General features: G+C 51.5%; 1 long non-coding RNA gene across 1 annotated transcript; it reads right to left on the minus strand.

The window, feature by feature from the left end:
• Positions 1 to 6,914: 6,914 nt before the first annotated feature.
• LOC128085325 (uncharacterized) lies at positions 6,915 to 21,872 on the minus strand. The gene is made up of 3 exons (XR_008208900.1): positions 21,739 to 21,872; positions 13,918 to 14,061; positions 6,915 to 13,759 (listed from the first exon to the last, which is right to left on the minus strand). It is a non-coding gene; the product is annotated as an uncharacterized LOC128085325 (long non-coding RNA).
• Positions 21,873 to 22,466: the final 594 nt, after the last annotated feature.

Raw genomic sequence — 22,466 nt, forward strand, 5'->3', positions numbered from 1 at the left:
TCCCACACCTCGGGACCCACAAAGCCCTTCCCCAATGCACTTCCAACGGCCGAGCGGTCTGGGGCCGCCAGTGATCTTCACACACCGCCCCGCACCGGGCCGCTCTGTCCCGCGTACGACACCGGCTGCGGCGGCTCCTCCAGCCCGGCCCTCGGCGAGCAGCGCTCGGAACCAAGTTGAACTCGCGGCGTTCCCCGTCTGGGAAGCCCGAAAGTTGGGTTTAAGGGATGTAATGGCCGCAAACGTCCTCCCTCGGCCGAACCCCACACCCGATCCCGCATCTCTCAGTGCCGCCGCGCCATACGTCAGCGGGATGCGCATATAAAAGCGGCTCTGGTCAGAGGTAATTATGTCACAGCTTTCTCCCGGCGTGACAGCTGGATAAACACCGTCCCCATAAACATCTCTAATTAGGGAGGAGGATCTCGCAGAGATGCTGTTTGATTTATTGCTGCAGGAGAATGTCCATTTACCGCGATATAGCCGCGCAGCAGCGGCGAGGAGCTCCCGGGGACGCCTCGCACAGGTAAGCGGGGCTGCGGGCTCTCCGCCGGCCCTTTGTTCGCCGTTATTTCGGGAGCAGAACGCCCTTCGGCAGCTCTCCTCTCCAGCCCGCTCCGCGGCACCCGCTCCGAACCCCCGACGGCTGCGCGGAGCCCTTCCGCAGCCCGCACAGCCCCACGCAGTCCCGCGGCCCTGAGCTCCCCCCGACGGCGCGGCAGCCGCTCCCCACCTGTTGGGCCGTGCGCTGCCCGCGGTGCGCGCTCGCCCCCGGGCCCCGACGGGGCGGGGGCGGCCGCGGGGTGGGGGCGCGGAGGGGCCGTTACCTGTCCGGCGGCGCGGCGGCCCGAGGAGGCACCTGGCGGCTCCGCTCGGCGATTCCTACGCCGGAACCTGCCACACAGTTTAAATGTCAATGACAATAAAAGAGGGGTGCTGCCTTTGCACTAACTTTCCCTTAATATCCACGCCAGCGCCTCCCCCATTGGCTGGGCCGCCCCGGTGACGTCACGGCGGACAGTACTTAGCTAATGAGACATTTTAGGCGACACGAGCTCGGCCGCCGCCCGCCCCGACGGCACTCGCGGCACGGCCCCCGCCCGGGGCCAGGCTGCTGGGATCGCCCCCGCCTCCCGTGCCCTGTTCCGGCTGCCCCTCACCCCGTCCGACGGGCGCTCCGGGGCTACTCCTCGCCCCGACGGCTCTCCCCCGCCCCGCGCTGCCCCGGCCAGGGCCCACGTTTAGGGCTGCGGCCGCCGCGGCCGGCCCCGGCGTGGGTCCCCGCCCGCAGAGAGGGGCTACGACCGGCGCCCACGTGTCAGAGGGTAACTAATGTATGGGCGCAGAGGCACCCCTCGGCCGACTGCTCTGTGGGACTGTACTCAGTGTTCGCGGAGCTGCCGATGAGCTGGGGGGGCCGCGAGGCCCGTCCCTCCGCCGCCCCCTCGAGGTATGGCCCCGCGGGGTGACCTCGGCCCCGGGCTGCGGCCGTACGGGGCTTTGGCGGCGCGTTCGGAGACGCTGCCACGAAGGTGCCGCGGATCCCCGCGACCAGGCGGGGCCCTCGAGGGAGGGGAGTGACGGGAACGCCGCGGCTCCCTCCCGCTTATCCGCCTGTCAACAGCGGGAGACGGCTCCCGCAGCAGGGCCAGGTGCTGCCGCCCCGCGCCGCGCCGCTCTCCAGAAGCCGCTGAGGCGTAAAGCGGAGCGCTCGGCCGGGCACGCGGTGCCCCCTCAGCACCTCCGCGCTCTGTTTGCGCTTTTATCTTCTCGGAAAAATCGCGCGGAGCGGAGCGGGGCGGGAGGAGAAGGAAGAGAGCGGGCCGTGTGTGCCTGAGGAGTGCCGTGGAGGCCGCGGAAAAATGACAATAATAAAAATAATACAAATAAATAGGATAAGGGAGGGAGGAAGCCGCAGAGCGCTGCGCCCGAAGCACGCGGGGCCGCGGCGGCACTACTGCACGGGGCCGCCCCTGCGCGCAGCCTGCGCGCTGTGCCCCATTGTCCCGCGCGGGCTGTCCCTGGTGGGGCGATGGACGCGAGGACCCCCGTGCTCCCTCCGGGTCGTGTTCCGAGGAGCGTTGCACGCTGATAAACTCTGTACGTCTTTGATTTACACCGCGATGTGGAGTTGCGCCTTCTTTTAATCCCCCTTCCCGAGGTGCCCCGAAGCCCCGCGCTCGCAGGGATGGGGCGATCCGCGGCACGCGGTGCAATAATGAGCGTTAATTCTCTACCCAAGCAGAACTTGAGCAATAATAATAAGCACATCAGAACCGTTTGTTTACTGCGGCGGGCTGCGGGGCCGGGACCGCTGCGGGAAACGGTGTAACCCGAAGGAAATCTTCTAGAACGGGGGGATATAGCAATGGAAAGGCGGCTCCGACTTGGAGGGAGCTCGGCGAGCGCTTGGCTGGGACGTGCGCCCGTGCGCAAGGTACGTGGTCTGCAGGACTTCGGTTTTATTTCCCCGCACGTTTATTTCATAGCATAATAGAATTTTCCCCCGTCTGACATCCTCCTTTCGCCCCAGGACCGCGCTCAGCCCCGCTGCGGCGACGCGGATTTGTGCCGCCTTCACCTCGTTCTTTGCCGTCCCGACTGAGCTCGAGAGCCCCGTATCCTCCAAAAAAACCCGCGTGGTCGGAACCGAAAGGCCTCTTAGTGCTGCGCTCCGGGACCCGCCGGGCGGGGCGGCGCGGGAGCGGTGCGCGGGGCTGAGCCCGGCGTGCGGGGTCCGGGGCCGCTGCAGGACCGCTGCGGGACTGAGGAGCGTCCCGAGGACGGGGCCGCGGTTTTCGCCCCGTGCTTTAATCCAAAAAAAGCGCTTCGCTTCAAAAAAGAAACGCAGCCGTAAATCAGCTCTTTGCGCTTCGTGGCTGAGCGTTATCTCCGTGTTTTGTTTGTTTTGTTTTGTTTTGTTTCTTCCCGAAGACTCCTAATGGTATTAATTTGGCCAAAAAACTTGAGCCCGGGCTGTCTGGAATGATCTCCCTTCTCCCTCCTCCCTAACATTTCCATAATAACCGCGACTCGGGACCCCGCTCGGGCCGTGTGCCTCCCGCGCCCCGCGCAGCCCCGACGCGGGCTGCATTCCCCGGGGGTGATGGGATGCAATCCGCCGAGAGCCGACAGGCACGTCCTGGATGTTAGGGACGCACTGCTCCTCAACGTGACAAGGCTGAGTTCGATCTACAATTGTATTTGAAAGGGCAATGAGCGGAAAGATCTCCCGTCATTAAAGCCTCCCTCTCCGCTCGCGCAATAACGAGACCCTTCATTTGCACACAAACGCCCGGGAAAAGAGCCGTAAAGTCCCGCACCGGCCCGACCGCGCCGCGGAGCGCCCGCGGGGAGTGGGCGGCGGTGCGGAGGTCCCAACGCGCGCATGTGACCGCGGTGACTTTTTACTTTAAATCTTGAATAAGACGTGAGTTGTAACAAGGGGATTTGCACTTACTCCGTGACCCCTGTAATTGGATTAAATATAGACCGAGACGTACAAAAACAGAGCGAGATTGACACCTGCCAACTGGACTTCCTTATGATTGATCGTGATGCTTCGTGCCGGCAACAATAATGAAATAAATTGTATGGATAAAGGCGCGCATTTGTCATTTCCGCGCGGGGCGAGGGGAAGGCAGCGCGAGGCAAGCTGCTCGCTGACAGACGGAGCGGCGCGCCGAGCTGCGGCGCCGTGCGCGAACCCCAGACGTTGACGAGACAAATTATAACTTGTCACAACCTCTTTAAATTCAGAACTTTTCAATTAACATATAGATTGCCGCCGCGCAAAAGTCCGCGCGGAACGGGCGGCGGCCGTCGGGGGCCGAGGGGCTGCGGCTCGCCCGTGCCCCTGCACCGCTGCCGCGGGGATCACCAGCAGCCTCCGCGCCTCTTCCGCCGTGGGGCTCTCCGGGGGCCGCCCCCATTGGCCGCGGGTCCGGGCTCGGGCGGGTGCTGGGTCCCAGGTGCCGCCCCGTGCCCGTCGGGCAGAGCTTCCCCCCGTACGGGGGTGAAGTGTGGGGGTTGGGGCGGGCCGGGCCCCGCCGGGAGCACCATCGTGTCCCAGGCTTGGAGCAGCACCCGGCCTGGCCCCAAACACTGCCCTGAGTTGGCGGTGCCCCGGGGGCATTGCGGGGGGTAATACCTGTGGGGCATTTCCTCCGTCTATATTTCTTTTTTCTTTTCTTTTCTTTTCTTTTCTTTTCTTTTCTTTTCTTTTCTTTTCTTTTCTTTTCTTTTCTTTTCTTTTCTTTTCTTTTCTTTTCTTTTCTTTTCTTTTCTTTTCTTTTCTTTTCTTTTCTTTTCTTTTCTTTTCTTTTCTTTTCTTTTCTTTTCTTTTCTTTTCTTTTCTTTTCTTTTCTTTTCTTTTCTTTTCTTTTCTTTTCTTGTCCTCTCCTCTCCTCTCCTCTCCTCTCCTCTCCTCTCCTCTCCTCTCCTCTCCTCTCCTCTCCTCTCCTCTCCTCTCCTCTCCTCTCCTCTCCTCTCCTCTCCTCTCCTCTCCTCTCCTCTCCTCTCCTCTCCTCTCCTCTCCTCTCCTCTCCTCTCCTCTCCTCTCCTCTCCTCTCCTCTCCTCTCCTCTCCTCTCCTCTCCTCTCCTCTCCCTGCCTCTCCTCCCCCCGCCCCTCTTCTTCCTTTTTATTTATTTATCTACCTATTTGTTTATTTTATTTTATTTCCTTCTTCTTCTAATTCTTCTTCGTATTCTGAGCCGATTTCTGCTGGGCCCACGATGCCAAACGCGGAGCTGCGGCCCCACGGCTGCGGCCGGGCACGGGCTCAGGCAGCTCCGATCCGCAGAACCCCGCGTCCCAACCTGGGGCAAACCCCCTCCTCCGGCTCCGCGACCTTTCCGCGCGCTGTAATTACCGCCGAACTCGTTCCTCTAAATTAAATGCTGCTGTGATTTGAATCCGTGTAAAGCACGAAGCGAGTTCCATCGAATGAGCCGAGCCCGCCCGCTTTCCCCAGTGGCTGCATCCATTAACATTATAATCTCAAACACCATTTTTTATGTAACACCATTGTTAGTAAATCAACTCCTCAGGTCCACAGAGACGCTGACCCCTGGCAATTCAGCGAAAGTGTAATTATCTCCCCGAATCTCGGGCAGATTTAGGAGATTACATCGCAACTAACTCCATATCAATGCTAATGCCCCGGCTCCAGGTGCCGCTCGGCGCGGTGCGGCCCCGCTCCGCGGCACAAAGCGCAGCTCCGCGGCCGGGAGGGACGGGGAGCCCCCAAATTGCACCTATTTGTGCCACAAAACCTGGTCCGCGGATGGCAAAGTGAAACAAAGCGGCCATGCTAAATTAGCGTTAAATAAAGGGCACTTTAATGCTCGGTTACAGTCAACTGGTGTATATTTGATGGCTAATTGTCTATCAAAATTAAAGAGAAAAGAACAAATGATTCGTTATAAGAAGGTGTTAAAAGCTCCGACAAAGGCGCGTTTCACAAATATAATATCTGCGGACGGCGAATTGTCCGTTCGGGGCTCTTTTAACGTAGTGAAGGCCCGGAACTCCCGAGATATGAATAATGGGTACAAACGCGCTCTTTCATTCTCAAAGAACCTCGCTGGGAGCGGAGGCTCCGACACAACCAAAGCCGAGAGTGCGGGCAGAGCCGGGCTGCGGCGGTCCCGACGGCAGCCGATGGAAATGCGCTGAGAGGCACCGGATCGTTCTGGGCTTCGCGATCCGGGAAGGACATCAGAGCCTTGGAGGTGGTGGGACGGGGACAGCGGGTGCGGGGCGTTCTCGTTTGGTGCTTCTCGGATCCACTGGGGCAGGGAACGTCCGGGCTGGGGGCAGGAGGGTGGGCGAAGAGGGGAGGTAAAGACACGGGGAAAAAAAAAAAACAAACAACGGAATAAATAAAAAAATGAATGAATAATAATAAGAAAAGAGTGGAAAGGGAGTGGGGGGGGGGGGGGGCAGAAAAAGAAGAAATAAAGGGAAAAAGGAAAGAAGAATATGGGAAAGAGACAGAAAGAAAAACGGGAAAAAGGAAGAAATGTAAGAAAAGGAAAGGAAAATATGAGAAAAGAAAGAAGAAAATTAGAGAAAGGGAGAAAATGTAGGAAAGGGAAAGAAAAAAGAAGAAAGGAAAAGAAAATTGCAAAAAGAAGGAGAGGAAAAAAGGAAGAAAAGGAAGAAGGAAAAAAGGGGAAAACAGAAATAAAGAAAAAGGGAGAAAAGAAAGAAGAAAGAAAAAAGGAAGGAAGGGAAAAGGGAAAAAGGAAGAAGAGAGAAGGAAAAAGAAAGAAAAAAAAAGAAAGAAAAAGGAAGGAAAAAATAGAAAGAAAAAGAAGGAAAAAAAAAAAAAGAAGGGGAGGAAAGAGGGAAAAATTTGAAAGAAAAAAAAAAAAAAAAAAAAGGAAAAAAAAAAAAAGGAAAAAGAGCCCCAGCGTGGGCTGAAGTTCCCTCAGAGGGGCGGCGGGGAGCGGCCGGGCCGGAGCCCCGCAGAGGCAGCGGGGCGCGGGGCAGCGATGCGGGCGGAGCGGCAAACCGCCCGGAAAATGGACCCGCGGAGAGCGGGAGAACGCTGCTTTATCTCTGACAACTTGTGTCCTAAAGAAACTATCTTGAAGATAATTGAAATGATTACAATTCATTGCTGCATTACTTTGAATGCGAAGAGTCAAATAATGAAATCTTCGTAATACGGCAAAAATTTAATTTACATTACACCACCGCTCGAGGTTTTCCTTTTTTGTTTTTTTCTTTTCTTTTTTTTTCCGAGCCCGGCTCCCCCGACAGCTCACGCACCGCCCCGCGCTCTGCTGCCTGATTCCCATTCTCGGGGCCGTTCCCTTCCGAAGGCTCCAGGTGCGGGGTGAGGGGGAGTGGGGGGGGTCTGGGGCCGCCCCGGGGCTGTCGCACGGCCACCGCCGCTCTCTCAGCCGGGACAGGGGCTGCCCGCCCCCGAGCCCCGGCCCGGACCCCCCCCGACCCCTCCGGCCCTGAAGCAGAGTCCGAAGCGAACCGGGCTGTTCCCTCCCGTGCAACGAACCGCTTCTAAAAAAAAAAAAAAGACCATCTGGTAATTGTCTTCCTTTAGATCTTCCCTTAATTATGCTTTTAATTAAAGATGGTTCAAGGCATTGGACCACATGAAGGGCAGTAATTACAAATTACATTACAAACCCAACAGATGTAGCTCTATCTGCTGGGAAAAAGGTACTGGAATAAAATTTGACTAAACTTTCGGATAAATTAATCCGCTGCCTTGAGAACAGAAGCACATTTTTTATTATGCAGACTCTAGCCAGGATTTAAGTTCTCTGTCATGATTGTTTTCATATTTCTTTGACATCTATTGATTTGGAGGCAGCTGCAAGGCTTTGTCACAAGAGAGAAGAGCAGTCACAATATATTAGCTTGATGGCATAACTCGAATATGAGTAGGAAGGATAGAAACATGACAGGGAGCCACGTGACCGAGCGATGGGTCTCCGACAAAATAAGAAATTAATTTTTAATAAAAAGCTTTAAAAATACTGCAGCCAAGGCAAGGGGAACGGCAGCACTCGTTCGTTACCAACGGCTCCAACGCTCACCCACAGGCGGGGAGGAGACCCAGGCTGCTGGTTGAATGGAGCCATGCAGGCAGAGGATAGGGCCAGCCCACCTTGGGCTCTGGCCCCATGGCCAAGCTCATCCACAGCAGCGCTGAGCCCACCCCCAGCTCATGGCTCTGCCAAAAGTCTTGCAGTAAGCGGGTAATGGGAGCCCAGAGAGTTTGAGCAGGTTTGGGCAAGGCGGCAGGATTTTTCCCCTCTGGGAAAGGCTGACTCTTCAAGGCAGTCTTTGGGGTCAGCCTGCAGAGTGAGGATTCACTGGTCAGGTGTTCCATCGCATCATGGGGAGAAACGAAGCTGGGATGCCCCTCTCCTTGCCCCATGTGAGCATACAGACGTGGACACGCAGACAGACAGACACACAAGCATACAGGCACGCAGACACACGGACAAGGCACCATGCTGTCCCCAGGAGAGCCCCTCAGGCCCTGGCCCAGCTGCTCCCAGCCCCGCAGCACGCACACCCCGCGCACCGCCTCAGCCACACGTTCACACTTTCACACGTGCCCTGCTCATAGTGTCACATCTTTTTCGGTTGGATGTGTGCTAAGCGCTCTGCGGGCCCAATCCACCCTCTCACTGAAACCTCTGCGTGCCGGAGTGGCACAGGGCTGCTCTGTGCAGGGACAAAGTTGGGCACCTCACCTCAACCCAGTGAGGCCGCAATGCATGGCTGGGCAGTGCCAGCAGGTGTTGTTATGTGCCCCCAACAAGGGAGAGCTCGCAGCATCTCGGCCTTCATTTGGTTACAAAATGAACAGCCCCAATTTTTTCCGCCTCGGTTTTTTCCTTTATCAGACCTGCGTTTTGCCAGCATTTCCTGCTTTATAAAAGTGAGCTCAGTGTCAAAAGTTTCAGGAGCTTTAAAGAAAGATTGTCTCCATGACACATCATCACAGGGAGCAAAGGGTGAGGACATTCTCCATCCAAATGTAACGCTTCCAGCAATCACTGGCAGTGTGCATGGTGATGCCCCATTCCTCACCAACAGGCTGTGGTCCCATGGAGCAGGACGCTGTGCAGGGCTGCAGGTTCAGAAGGCTCACTGCATTTGTGCACCCACATACACAGACATGGCCTCACAGGACTCTCCGGCTCCCCCAGGAAGAAAATCTTTCTTTTTCGGTAAGGACACACTTACCTGCTCAGGATCTTCTGCAGCACAAAGGGCTTTCAGAGGGCTGACTCAACACGAAATAGGAGATGCAGCAGCACAGCAGTGTTTTCTCTGTACTGTCTGTGCCCACTTTTCCAATCAAGCTTTACCCACTGGCACTGAGAGACCGACACTCACTTCACACCAACACACCCTGAAGAAATCAGGAATCTACAGGCAATACCCATCACCTGGGAACAGCGTATGGATTTGTCACTGTCCTCAGAGGAGTGAGAATCTCAAAATCAATGGCCAGATTGCTCTGATCCATACCTGCAGATGCCTCATCTGCGATAGACGCAGTATTGACAGCTCTTCATTGCACCGACAACCTCGGCCGGGTAATTGCTGTGCAGTGCAAGCAGTGCATGGGGAGCTGGAGCCCCAAAACAGAGCTGATGCAAACAGTGCTCTGCAGTGATAGATATGGCTGTTCTCATTGCTTTCAGGCACAGCAGTCCTGAACCGAAGCAAACCCTGAAAACAGCAATGGTAAAGGGAGGAGAAATCAGTGAGAAAGAACAGCCGCTAAGGGGGGGAAAGTGTAATGAAGGGATACCCAATATTGACAGATCACGTAGAGCAGAAGGAGATGGGGTAGAAAAATCAGTCGAATGCAGACAGAAATATGTCTGGAGGGGGGGCACTGGGAATTTCCATTTGCTGCCAGAGCCTATGGATAAATGGAATGGAATAAAAGGAAGAGCCCCAGTGCTGTCTCAAAATGTGATTTCCTGAGCTATTTTCATTACTGTCTGCAAAACGTTATCAAAGTATTATCTGCAGAATGCAACGGGGAAGGGAGAAGATCAGTCTGGAAAGGTCTTGGAGCCATTAATAATTTCCTCTGGCAACAAGGAAACCTGCCCACACCTCCAGCGTTGGGAAGAGCAAACAGGCAGCGAAATCCCCGCCGCGCTCTGCCCTGGAGCCAGGTTCTTAACTTTCTGATCACTTTTATTTCAGTTTCTTACACTTCAGCAAAACGCAGCAGAGCTTGACAAATTCATTTTGCAAGAGAAAGTCTGCTGCAACTTGTTTGCCTTTTGTTTTCATAGTGTGGACGCGGAGGAGCGCATTCCTGGAAAAAACCCTAAAAATGATGTTAGCAGCTCCGCCAGGCTCAGGCTGGGGAGCAGTGCTGGGTGCTGCCAACAGCCCGTGTCCTGCTGTGCATCCACACAGTTTGGGGCTCATGGGCTGCAGCACGCTGTGCCGTGCTGTGCTATGCCATGGTGTGCCACGCTGTGCCGTGCAGCGCTGCTGCAGGTGCCAGCACTTTCCTAAGTAGGTCACATCAGCAACGAGTGCAGATGTCATGAGATAAGGGTAAAAATCCAAGCAAAAAAGTATGGAAAACATCTGATCCCCAAACTCCACACCCTATGAATTCTTAAACACCCTTGGATGTTCCTGGGTGAGAAGCAGTAGCCGCAGAAGAGCTAAGTGCACTTTTCCTCTAAAGCAGCGACTCAGGCGGTTGCTGGTGGCAGAGGCCAAGAGAAATAAGACCACGTCTGCAAGTTTGAGGAAAGCCTCAGAGTCATTCCATAATAATTTTACCTCCAATTTGCAGCTTCTTGTGCTAGAGGCGCTGGGAGCAGAAGACGCAGTGTGGACACAGATGTGGACACAGATGTGGACGCAGATGTGAGGCTGCCAGGTAGCAGGGGAGCCAGGACACATCCTGCCCACACAGTGCCCACCTGCATTCACCCCTTGCATGGAGCCTGCTGGGCTCCCCTTGCTCTCACTCCCCTACAGCACGCAGAGGCAGCGGCTGAAGCACCGCATTGTGCTCACCCGGCACCTTTCGCTCGCCCACAATCTGTCATTGTATGCGGTTTTATCGTGATTAAATCCCAGATGAACATACATGGGGAAAGTTCATCCAAACAGATGGGGAACAATGGGCGTTTGAAGGCTGGAAGGCAACAAGTGGTGCTTTCCAAAGGTAGCAAAGTTGGCATTAAATGCAGGCAATGCCTCCAGCAGCACAGGAGCACGCTGCGTGCAGTGCTCGGGTGTGGGAATGGCCAGGAATGGGATGAGAGAGGTTTATACTTTATTTGTGTCAGCAAGCAGCGTGTTTCTGCTCACAATATAAATAGTGAATGCTTGCACTAATGAAATGCTCTCTAATGGCAGCCAGGAGACTTTGCTTTTCCCCAGGTAGAAATGCTGGGAATTCAAATAACCAGCAAGTTTTGCAAATCGCAACCGCGTTTATAAGCTATAAACTGTGCAAAATGTGCTGGGCGCCTGAGGATTTTCAGACCCAGTTGCAGCTCATGTAAAAATTCTCTTTTTTTTTTTTTTTTTTTTGTCCGCAGCACAAAATGAAGGCAGCAGATGCTGATAGGAATCAGAGAGGGCAAAAAGCCTCATAGCACCAAATGCAGCCATGCCCTTCCCACGGGTTTGTTTTCCAATGTGATCAAAGTGGGGTAATGAATGGGCCAAGAACCTCCATGGGCAGACGGTGTGATCTGGACTATGAGGGTATTCTCTGTGAGTCCATATAAAGTAGAATACACAGATAATCCGTGGCCAGAGGAAGCCTTCAGGCTGCTGCACACACCCCAAGAAGGCCTCGGCAACACGGGGTAAACAATTAACACAAATTTCAAATCACTGCACTGTCACCTTAATAGGCAGTGAAGTCAGCTACGATGGGCGTAATAGGATGAGACAGTTTAATTCTTGTTATGACATTAGCTGCAGCCTTGTAAAGCAGCTGAGAACGGCGCAGCAAGGGGCTTGCAGTCACTGTGGGCTGTGGGCCTGGACAGAGCAGGATCAAATGGCACCCAGGCTCTGGAGTAACGCTGGGGATGCGTTCCCTCATCACACGGAGTGGGTACGCTGTTAGAAAGGTCAGTTACAGATAAAGCAGGGCCATTTTTCAGCAATGAGAGCAGCTGGGAGGCTGTGCACGGTATCACGTTGTACATCATAAACACACATATCCAGGAGGTGAACTGAACCAATTCTGTTTTCCCAGCATTAAGCTTCAAAAAATTAGAAGTCACCCAGGCTTGAACCTCAGACAGACAGGTAATGAGCCATGACAGCCCTGCACTGGGATGCGCAGGAACGGGCAGGCCGGGCTGGGTGTCAGCCACAGGAACGCGCCTCAGCCCCAAAACTCCGAGCAATGCACCAAGTGTGAGCACGTCCCTGTGTGGATGGGCTGGGTGGGCTGGGGGCTGGGGTGGCTGCTCCTCAAGTGGGGCTGCAGGCTGGCTGGGAATGCAGCCCCGGGCTGGGGAACTGAACCAGCGCTTCGGGGATGCTGTCCTGTCGTGTGATGTGTTCACAAATGGAGCTTTCTTCAGGTTGGGTATTAGGAACAGTTGGGATGGATATTAGGAAAAAAATTCCTCCTCAGAAAGAGTGGCAATGCAGTGGCACAGGCTGCCCTGGGAGGTGCTGAAGTCACTGTCCCTGGAGGTGTTCAAGACACGGCACTGAGGGACGTGGTTAGTGGGCAATGACGTGGGTGGGTTGGGGCTGGACTGGATGATCTCAGAGGTCTTTTCCAACCTTAATGTTTCTAAGATTCTTCCATATTTTTCATATGTTGGAGTGGTTTTGCCTCAGCTTCATTTTGGGCGACTTGTTTTGGAAACAAGCTGAGCTGCCAAGCTGCCATGCTGTGAAGCACCTTAATTCTGCATGATGGGGTGGGATAATGTCTGGTAGGAGGATGGTGCTTGGCCTCTCCCTGCCCACAGGATGAATAACATGCGGGGCCTCACCGACTGCTACTCTCCCCAAAACTCACCTCCAGCTTTCTGGATCACGCAGTGCTAAATTCCTGCAGCCAAACAGGGCTTTCGTGCCTTTATATGGAATTGCAAACCTGTCTTAAGTCTCAAAAGATGCTTTTATAGGAAAATCTCGACAGCTGCCAGCTTCCCTAAATCCCAAACTATCATTACAGGTTTAGTTGCAGACGAGGGATTTTTCTGGACCTTCCCTCCTGACCCAACAATAAAGCCAACTTGGTCTGAGATTGAAGATTCATTTATCTCTCCTTGGCAATTATCTCTATTGCTGCCTGCAATCCTTCCCAATCTTTCTAAACAACATCCTGCTATTAAAGCCACTTGGCAAGCATTTAAAGCCCAGGATAAGTTAACCATGCACGAATATCCCACTCGGGGAAGGATCCAGCTATAAAAATAAACAGTTTGCATTTTGAAGGGCATGGTTCAGGAGGGGCTTTCTTCATTTGTGAAGAGAGGTCATCATTGCTGACAATAAAATTATGTAGGACCTGATCCTCCCCCACTGAGCTCAACAGCAAAATCCCTCGTGGTTTCAATGGTGTTTTCTGAGGTCAGCTGCTGGGAAAGCCAACATTCCTCAAAGTTGCTGAAAATCTATAATTGGATATATTAAGAGGGCTTTCAAAGGGATGTCAGCTTTGGAGGCTTAGTGCACACCATGCTGCAGAGGGGATCCCCGCGCATCACTGGACCCGTGCAGCCTCAGTGCTGCTTTGCTATCTGGTCTCCTGCTGTGTCTGTGGGGCTGCTGGGGATGTGGGGCTGTTATCCTGCCCATAAGCTAGCAGGTTGTGCAGCTCTCCTGTCACAGCACATCTCTGTGGGAGGGACATCCTGGTGATCCTCGCTGCACCTTGCATGTCCATGTTTAGTAAAATTAAGTGCAGCTTGGTCCTTAGGGATGTGATTTGAAAGCATCCCCCAAAAGCAGGTTATTAACTCATGGGCTGAACTTCAAAGTGTTTTTACGCTCCTTTGGAAATGCTCACCACTCGCTTTTTGGGAGCTGGAAACCTTCCACTTCTCCTTACACAGTGCTTTCCTGGCCCACAGGCAGCATTTCCCTTAGGCACTCAGATGGGAATGGGGCACTTGGTGTGGGCCCAGGGGTGGGGACACCAAGGAGCACTCCAGCCATGCTGCAGACATCCTCCTGGAGAGCTTGGAGTCCTTCTTTTCCCTTTCACTTTGTCAGAGAAAGATGAAATTCAGCAGAATCTGTGGAAATCACAATGGAGAATTGCTGGTTTGCTGTGCTGCCTGAGATTTTAAATAAATATTTTAAATAAATAACATTAGAGTGACATGCATTTGTTGTCTGAACAAGACACCACTCCCATCAGGGCAAATCAGAGCAGGTGACTTCTCCAGGTTACCTTCTGCAGCGTTCTGTGGCAAGCAGGAGATACCAGTGGTGCTTGACTGCACTCGTTCGTGAGGCACTCAATTTATTCCCACTCTATGCGGGGTGGTTGACAAAGAGCTGAGAGCCATCGGAGCTCACTTGCAGAGGACTTTTACTCTGGGAAAAGCGGTACTGGCGAGTTTTAGTCCGGGCAGCCTAATATCAATCGTATCAATGTTCTGAGATGCTGCAAAGCCACAGCAATAGCAAGGAAACAGCCAGCGTGGCCCAGCGCCAAGCACGGCTGGAGGCCGAGATACCTGCAGAGCACAAACACCTTGGGGTGGTGCTCACCTGGACAAACAGCAGCTGCCTGTCCCTGTGCGGCGCTGGTGGGATGGATGGGGATGGTACCGCTCCCTCGGCCAGCTCCCAATTTCCCTCATTACCTGCCCTAAGCTTCCCTCAGAGATAAGGAGTCCTTGCGCAAAGCCGCTAATTTAATCCCAGCAAAGCAGAGAATAAGTCTGGATGCAAAAGGCTGGTGGGATTTTGACAAGATGCATGTCGGGGTTGGGCGACTAGTCTTAATTAGGCCATCTTTGTTTACATTTGATGTTTATCAGCTAATTGGCATGGCAAGGTGTGAGTCACACTGCTTCCCTCTGGCATCAAATCCATTTGCGGGAGAAAAACTGGGAGAACAAATTATCCCAATTACAGGACACCCCACTGTGCTAATTGCTGTCCCAGGGAGGCAGAGCCTTGCACCACTGCCGTGACTGCGCTGCTCCCACGCAGCCCTGCACCCCCAGGCCTGCGCCTTGCTGCCCAGTCCCCTCTGCCACTGCTCTCAGGTCGGGACTGCCTCCTCCATCCTTTCCCCTTTACTTGTTCTGCCTTGGTGAGGCCATGCAGATCATGAGAGACTTGTCCTCGTGCCTCTGACCTTGCAGTGCTCATCAGATCAGAGCCTGGATGTGTGCTGTGATGGGGCTAGATCTCACCCTCGTTGTTGAGGCTCCCAGGCAGCGTTCAGACCTGCCTGGGCTCTTCCTTTAAAAATGCTTTTGGATCATCAGCAAACAGTCCGATGCCCTGATCTGTCCTCCCCTTCCTCAGCACTTGACTGCTGTGATTCTGAGCGTTCCTCGCACTGTAAAACTCCACCTTCCTTTCTCTGCCTCCTTCTCTCCCCACCCTCCAGGATGATGCTGTGCCCTCATACCCTTTCAGTCCCTATAGCCTTTCCCCTATACACGAATGTTCCAATGCGCAGGAATGTTTCTTGGCTGCCCTTGAGTTGAATGATGATCCTGGAGGCTTGGAAAAGCCACAAAGCTCAATGCTCTCTGTCTCCCTGTGTCTCTCTTGTCTTCCCTTCTTAGTAGGGGTAACAGATGGCTGAGGCTTTCACCAACAGTCCCGAACACATTGTCACTCCCAACTGAAAGTGAAATATTCAGTGGCATTTAAATTAAATAGACTCTAATGCTTCAGTAATATTAATTACGGTTTCATTCATCCCTGGCCTAATAAATCAACACATAAAGATAGGATGATCCCGTGGCTGGCAGCAAAGCAGGGCTATTCTGTCCTTTGTAAGGTTATGCACACAAAGCCCCCATTCTTACGGGGACATGATGGCCCCTCCAAACATCTGTGCTCAGCACCACTTGAGGAGAAGCCAAAGTGGTAACATTTAAACTTTTCTTGTCCAATTTGTCCACGCATCGGGGTTCAATTCAACAAGAACTTTCAGGGAAAATTATAAAAAACGTGTTAAGTGGGCGAAAACTTCCCCCTGCTTGCACTGCAGGCGAGCAGATTTATTCCAGCTGCGCTGCCCAGAGCTGTGTGCTTCTTACCCCAGCCCCACATCCAGGCTCAGGGCACAGAGGTGCTACGGGAAAACTTTGCCTAACGGTGACATTTTGCTGGCTGGTGAAGCCCATGGGCTACAGTTTTTCACACAATTTTTATTTTTATTTTTTTTTGGTGTATGCATACCACAGGGAAAATAGACTCTGCACTTCACCAACAACAGTTTTTTTTCCCCCTCACTGCTATACATATGTAAAAGGAGGCTAATAAAACGGCTGAATAAAAGATCTCTGCTAGTAAATCTTCTGCAGACAAAACCCTCCACTTGTGACGCTTCAAAGCTGCCCAGAGCTACCAGTTTAGCCCAAAAGTCCCAACTCAGGGCCGCTGATTGGAAAATAAAAAGCCCTGTGCATAAAAACTTCACTCCAATTGTTATGCAGTGAATGCAGCGTTTACATACAGCAGCTTTACTTGACCAAGTGACTCCCGAGGACTGCAGTGAAAAGCCGGTCGTGATGCAGCTCGGCTCCTCTGGGAAGGCCCTTCTAGAGAAGGTTTGTAAGGAATAAGGGAGGTCAGGATGAGAAATCAATGCCTCGTCTTGTAAGGACATCACTGAAATCTGGAGCAGTTTTAAAACAAAATGGCAAAACAAGACACAGAACTGCAGGGCGAAGCAGTGGGACAGTGAGGTTTGGCAGCAGCCTGGGACAGGATGCAGAGGGGCTCACCCTGTGCTCCTCAGGGGGTTCCTCATGGAGCCAGGGGCCGATGGGGCTGGAAGTGCTTTGGCACAGGAGTCAGGAGGGCAGCTTCAGTTCTACAGATCCCTATGGGATGGGGACAGCAGCCTGCCTGGCCAGGGGTGTTTTCTTCCCATGCTTTGATGTAGCAAAAAGCTGGGTCACCCAGCTGGTGCAGGGCGGGAGGGAGGCACTGGCACTCTGTCACTGGAAGTAGGCTCCCTTCTGCCTCCTCACCTCCAAATGGGCACAAGGTCACTTAAGCACTGCTCTGGAGGCCTGAGAGAAGGCTAGGCAGCCTCGGGCAGAGCCCCCTAAGTGGGAAGGGATGGAGAGGGCTGTACTGCAGGCACAGGGCTGGGGGAGCCTGGCAGGGAGCCGCAGCTGCTGCTCCCCCCAGGGCTTGTTCCTTCCCCATTGGGCCTCGCTGCCCCCACCAGCCCATGCCTCAAGCCATCCTGGGAGCTGCTGGCGGCCCTCAGTGTTCCAGCTGGTCCAAGCCCACCGCAGCAGCTGAGCGAGGAGCGCCTGCTCCTCGGCATGTCCTAGTTCCCATCAGCTGGCTGGGGCCGTTGGAACAGACAGCCAGAGCACATGTTGCTCCAGCCCTGCTGTACCCAGGCCTCCAACTAAGGAGCTTGGGGTAAAAACTGGGGCAAGAGCTGCCTGGGGATGTCAGGGTGCTCCTTCTCTGCCATTCACAGAAATCTCAAATGATTCTCTTTTGATTCCTAGTTTGGAAAAATATTCAATGTTTCCAGACTCAACAACTAGCATCTGTTAGTGCAAACCAACCTTTCATCCCACCCATTTCCAGCAAAGTATTCCCTGTGGATTTCAGGTGCTCACAGCTGATGAAAGGGTTCCGACGGGATCTGCCCAGAGCAATGCCACTCATAGGCTCTGGGAGCTGTTCCATTGACCAGAGGATGGATCCTCTCTCTGTCTTGTTTAGAGATAACAAACTTGCTAAAACCAGCATCCCTTCCTCCAGGCTACATGAACTCTGAACTACACCTCCACGGCCTCTCTACAGACAAGCCAGTTCTCCTTGAGAAGACTGAAGGTACACACTGCACCAAGTATTTTCAAACCACTAGATTTGTTTGAATGAATAATGTTATTAAAACCTTGATAAAAGTTACCGAAATCCCCTAATCAAGGAGGTGCCTGCCGTTCACAGAAAAGAAGCAAAACACAAAGTTCACCCTTCCTTTCCCAAGCAGAGGCCAGCAGACATGTTTCAGTAACGCAGGAATCTGCATTATGGGGCCATTAGTGCTGGTTAAGATTCCCAAAAGTACAACATGCCATGTTAAGCCATTACCGCCTGTCCTCGGACATAAACCTTCTGCAACCTGCTATGGGCTAACATGAGAATAGGTTGGAAAGCAATGTGAGTATGGCAGAGATGAGCAGAGAACATTTCACTGGATTTATCTCAAGATGCAATTTGTTAACATTTTTTTTTCTTCGTTGCTCAAAACATTCCCTGGTAGTTATTTTTAGTAGTGACATATATGTTTCCTAGTAAGACATTTTGCATTTAATAGTAATAAGAAATAACATTATCTACTTTTTATGATTGAGGATGAAGGAGTCTATTCTAATAGCTTCAGTTGTCAACACAAGGTCCTTCGGTACTACATTTCTTGGCCTCCCTGTTGTAAAAGAACATGCCTATGTAGATATTATTAATTTATCACTGCACAAAACAAAGTTTATGAACACTTAATATTTAATGTACTGTGAATTTAATAATAAAAAATTAAGACCCTACCTTACATCATTTTTTAACTATCTGATTTTTATTCTTCTCATTAGCTCTTTATGGATCCATTCTGAGCCATGGCTTGGGCTGAAAAAGCAGTCAGTTGCATGGGCTGAAGAGTAAATTCTTCCTCTCTAGCCCAGCTGAACGCAGAGACAACACCATGATGAAATTAAGCACTATGACATTTCTATCATGTATGGAACACAGGGACATAAATATAAATACAAACCTGTAGTGCAATTAGAGCAGCCGCCTGCACGAACTGAAGACATGGGTTTTCCTGCCTAGTGAGGACATCAGGCAGGCAGGATTATCTTTCACAAAGGTTTGATGCTTCTGTGTTTACATTTTGCCAGTCTTCTGGCTTCTCTAAGGGCTTATGCCACTTCTGTCTGTCTGAGCAGCTTCTTGCATAAATGTGATTAATAAAAGAGTAGTTCTCTACAGCAAAAAAATTAACTGATCTTCCTTGTTATTGTGATTTGGTTTCCTCAGCACAGCCTGACAGATCTTGTCATTACCTGCAATCCCTCTGGGTGCTCAAAATAAAGCAGGCTGGGGCTTCAACTCATGAACATGCCTTTTGGTTCCAGAGGCAATGCCTGGCTCAGTCTCAGCTAAGGATCTCACTCTGTTATGTCTCAACACACATATGCTTATGGTATATGATTCTGCTCCTACAGTAGGACTCATTCTAGATTTCAAGTACAGAACATGACTCATACCCCTTTCTTTCTTTACATTTGTATTATCTAGCCTAGCTGTTGAGGGTTTAGTCAGAAGAATAATTAATGTTTAGTTGATAATCTGAATCCCAACAGCTCATCTCAGACAATGTTCCTTGTCAGCAAATCCTGCACCATAGAGACTAAGGGACAAATTTGCCAATGTCAGAAGGCAAGGACTGCATGCAGAAATGCAGCACACCCATCTGCCCTGCACTGCTGCATCACATCTGTAAAAAACCCACATTGCACCAGCAGCAACACAGCCACAATTTGGCATGGCTGTATATAGCAATCACGTATTAAGGAATATGGATCGCCAGGCATGTATTTAGCTGGACATTTATACATGCAAATATCCAACCTGCAGATCCAACATGTCTGTGCCTCTCAGGGTATTCACGTCCAACAACCCAAAGTGGCAGAGCTGAAAGAAACTAGAGAAGCAGCGACTGGAACAAAAATAGAGAAGCCTTCATCTTGTTAAAAGCCTGGCGCCTATCTCACTTTTTTCTAAACGAGACAGAAGGCAAATGTTCTCCAACAAAAGATAAACAATGAATAACAGAGCTGGAATATCAATATGCCTGAGTATGGGAAAGAAGCAAGATGAGACAGAAAGGGAAAACCAGCAGCAGAGCTCATGTCTTGCCCATGATCAGTCGAAGTAGAGTGCGCTGCTAGAGCTGCCCCTGAAAGGAATGTGAATGGGGAAGAAAGGAGATGTGACACTATCCAAGAAAAGGAAACTTGGAAAACTACCAGGAAGAAATTTGGAGTAGGAAAAACAAATCATCAGGAATGGAAAAAAAAAAATGGAGAAACATGGCCTGAAAACCATCACATGTCCCTGGACCCACTTTGGAAGGAAGGAGAGGAAGAAGATTTGTTTCTTCCATTGAGAGTTGAATCTGATGTACTGGTCAGTGAATGACAGCTGAAGTTCAGCTACCTCTTGCCTTCAGCCAACTCTCCCCCAGGACAGCACACTGGATATGGGGGCAGAGGGCAGGCTGCAGGGTACAAGAGGAGGAAGGGGAGATGCATGTGACTTTGACATATGGGACTATGTGACAGTCCCACATCTGGGATCTGTTCTGTTCTCTTTGTATGTGTTTGAACCTAGAAAATGGCCAAAATGTAGCATCTGAATGCAGCAGTTCCCAATGTGTTTTTGCAGGACAGTGGGTGGTAGATGTCAGTGTAGCACCACAGATGCTTCAGCCCAGAAAAAAATCAGGAATTATGCCCCTGCCTGTGGTGTTGCGGATGGGTGCAGAGTGGTACCTCTTCCCTGCCATTTCTGCTGGCCCAGAGGTACCTTGCTGCTCCAGCATCATCACAACAGCAGAGCAGCTACCAGAGGAAGATGATTTCAGGGAATAAATAGACGTGGTGGCAATGCGACACTATGGTGGCTGTCATCACCTGGATGTCACAAACCATCCACCACCATATCACACCACTGGCCCCTGCTCCATTCCTTGCTGTTACTCTGCATGCCTCCTGTGCAGCCCTGCCAGGGAAACATCCTCACAGGTCAGGGATGGTGTGAAAAGGGGTTTTCTTCTCGCAATCTGTGTGCTGCAAAAGAAAATTATTCTATTCCTCCCCTCCCCTCTCCAGGCAGCAGGACAGCCCCTTGCAAACTTGTCAGTGACCTTTTTGTTACAGGTGTCTCTCAGTGCAACACCTAGGGGACAGAGTTGCAAAATATCACTAGGTACAAACTTCTAGGAGAGCAAACAGCTCCACCAAATACAGAGAATTGTACCTTGAGTCACTCATTGAAATAAATGAGAGCACCAGTTTTTTTTGTTTGTTTGTTTTCTCACGCTCTTCTGTTTTTGGAGCTTAGGTCAGCTGCAGTAAATGACCACATTGCTTGGAACACAGAGCAACACTATGCTCCAGAGCCTTTCCTGCTCATGGAGGCTTAGACCATGATTGATCTGCTACATGGGTTGCTCTGAGTGTGGCTAGCCGTCCCTCTGTCCCCAGCTTGATGCTTTACTGCTTCACAGCCCTCTGCGTAACTGCATGAGTATCTAACCTTCCTCCCAGGCAACAAACATCCCATCACAGATACAAGAGGACACACAAAACCTTGATGTAAGGACTAAAGACCAAAGGTCAAGTGTCCTCAGCAAGTGCCTGTTCCTTGAAACCATCGTGATTAAAGTGCTGCCATATGAAATTTTGGAATACATGTGTGTAACTGCTTCCTGCAAGCGTCTGTTAAAAATCAAGCTGAATCCTTTAATTGCAAGGTTGGTGAAAGCTGCTTTGTAATTTGCAGAGGGTTTGTGTAATGCATGTACATATTTAGTGAGGGGTAATGAACCCTCCTTCACCTCCCATCCAGCGAAGCATTAGCACCACCAGTTGGTCATCAAGCCTGAATAACACTCAGTCCAAAGTGCAGCAACAACACAAGAGCTTTGTTTGGGCTCTCAAGAGCAATGTGTTGTGTCATCCAGATGTACTGCTTAGTTGACCTGAAGTTGAGGCAAGTCACATTAAAATTGCGTAGGTGCATTTTTTCCTGGGTTTGTTGACTGCACACGATGTGTTCCAGCTTGAAATTTAAAACATGACTGTTAGAGAATCAGGACACTTTGAAGGGCCTATCAGCTCTTCCCTGCTATTACAGACTGAGTAAACAGGAATTGTTTTCCTTTTTCCTGCTTCTCTGCCTCTGCTTCTCTCTTCCCCTTTACTTGTTCATGGGCAGCATGCAGGCATTTCACAGTACTTGCAGTAATTTCAAGTCTCATTCTTACCTGTGCTAAGGCTCCTGGCATTGCCTCAGGACTGTGCACGAAGTACCTTTATATCTGCTTTGCACATCTGTCTGGTCATGAGCACAGGTCCTAAAGGAGAACCAGGATCACCACATCTGCAGTGTTTTGAGCTCTAAACTAATGAAGAAAGAGAGAAGTGTAAAAGCGTACGTGTAAATATGACCACAAAACAAAGATGGAGTTATCTGGGCTGGCTGAGATGGAAAAAGAGTGGCAATCAACACTCAGCAAGGCACAATACCTCCTAATAAACAAAACAGAGTGTCAGTTCAGTGCATACAAGGAGGGAAACTCTGTAATGCATCCCCTTACAAATAAAGCCTTCGTAGGCCCCCAAGCACTGACATTAATATCCAGCCCATAGCACATGGTGGATCAGTACATGGTGGTGCCCTGCTGCATCTTATCTGGCTCCTTTCATCTCGTGTCCCTGCTGCCCTCCCTGCTTGGGATGGTACCTGGTGGTGGCATCTGAGGCTGTACAGGCTGATGTACTATGGCAGGATTGTCTCTCTCAGAACCAGTATGTCTAACAAAAAGCAACGCCCTGGACATCTTGACTTGTAAAAAATTTTTAATTAATCTTGTTCACAGGTGAGTTCAAGAATCTCAGTGATGCCTGTGGCCTCCCTTTGCCACCTAGTAGAAAACAAGAGGTGGCTCGTGCCAGCCCAGGACACTACCATCACTTTGAAGGACCCAGAAAG

The sequence above is a fragment of the Tympanuchus pallidicinctus genome, unplaced genomic scaffold (genome assembly GCF_026119805.1).
Source record: "Tympanuchus pallidicinctus isolate F22 unplaced genomic scaffold, pur_lepc_1.0 scaffold3, whole genome shotgun sequence".
Lineage (NCBI taxonomy): Eukaryota > Metazoa > Chordata > Aves > Galliformes > Phasianidae > Tympanuchus > Tympanuchus pallidicinctus.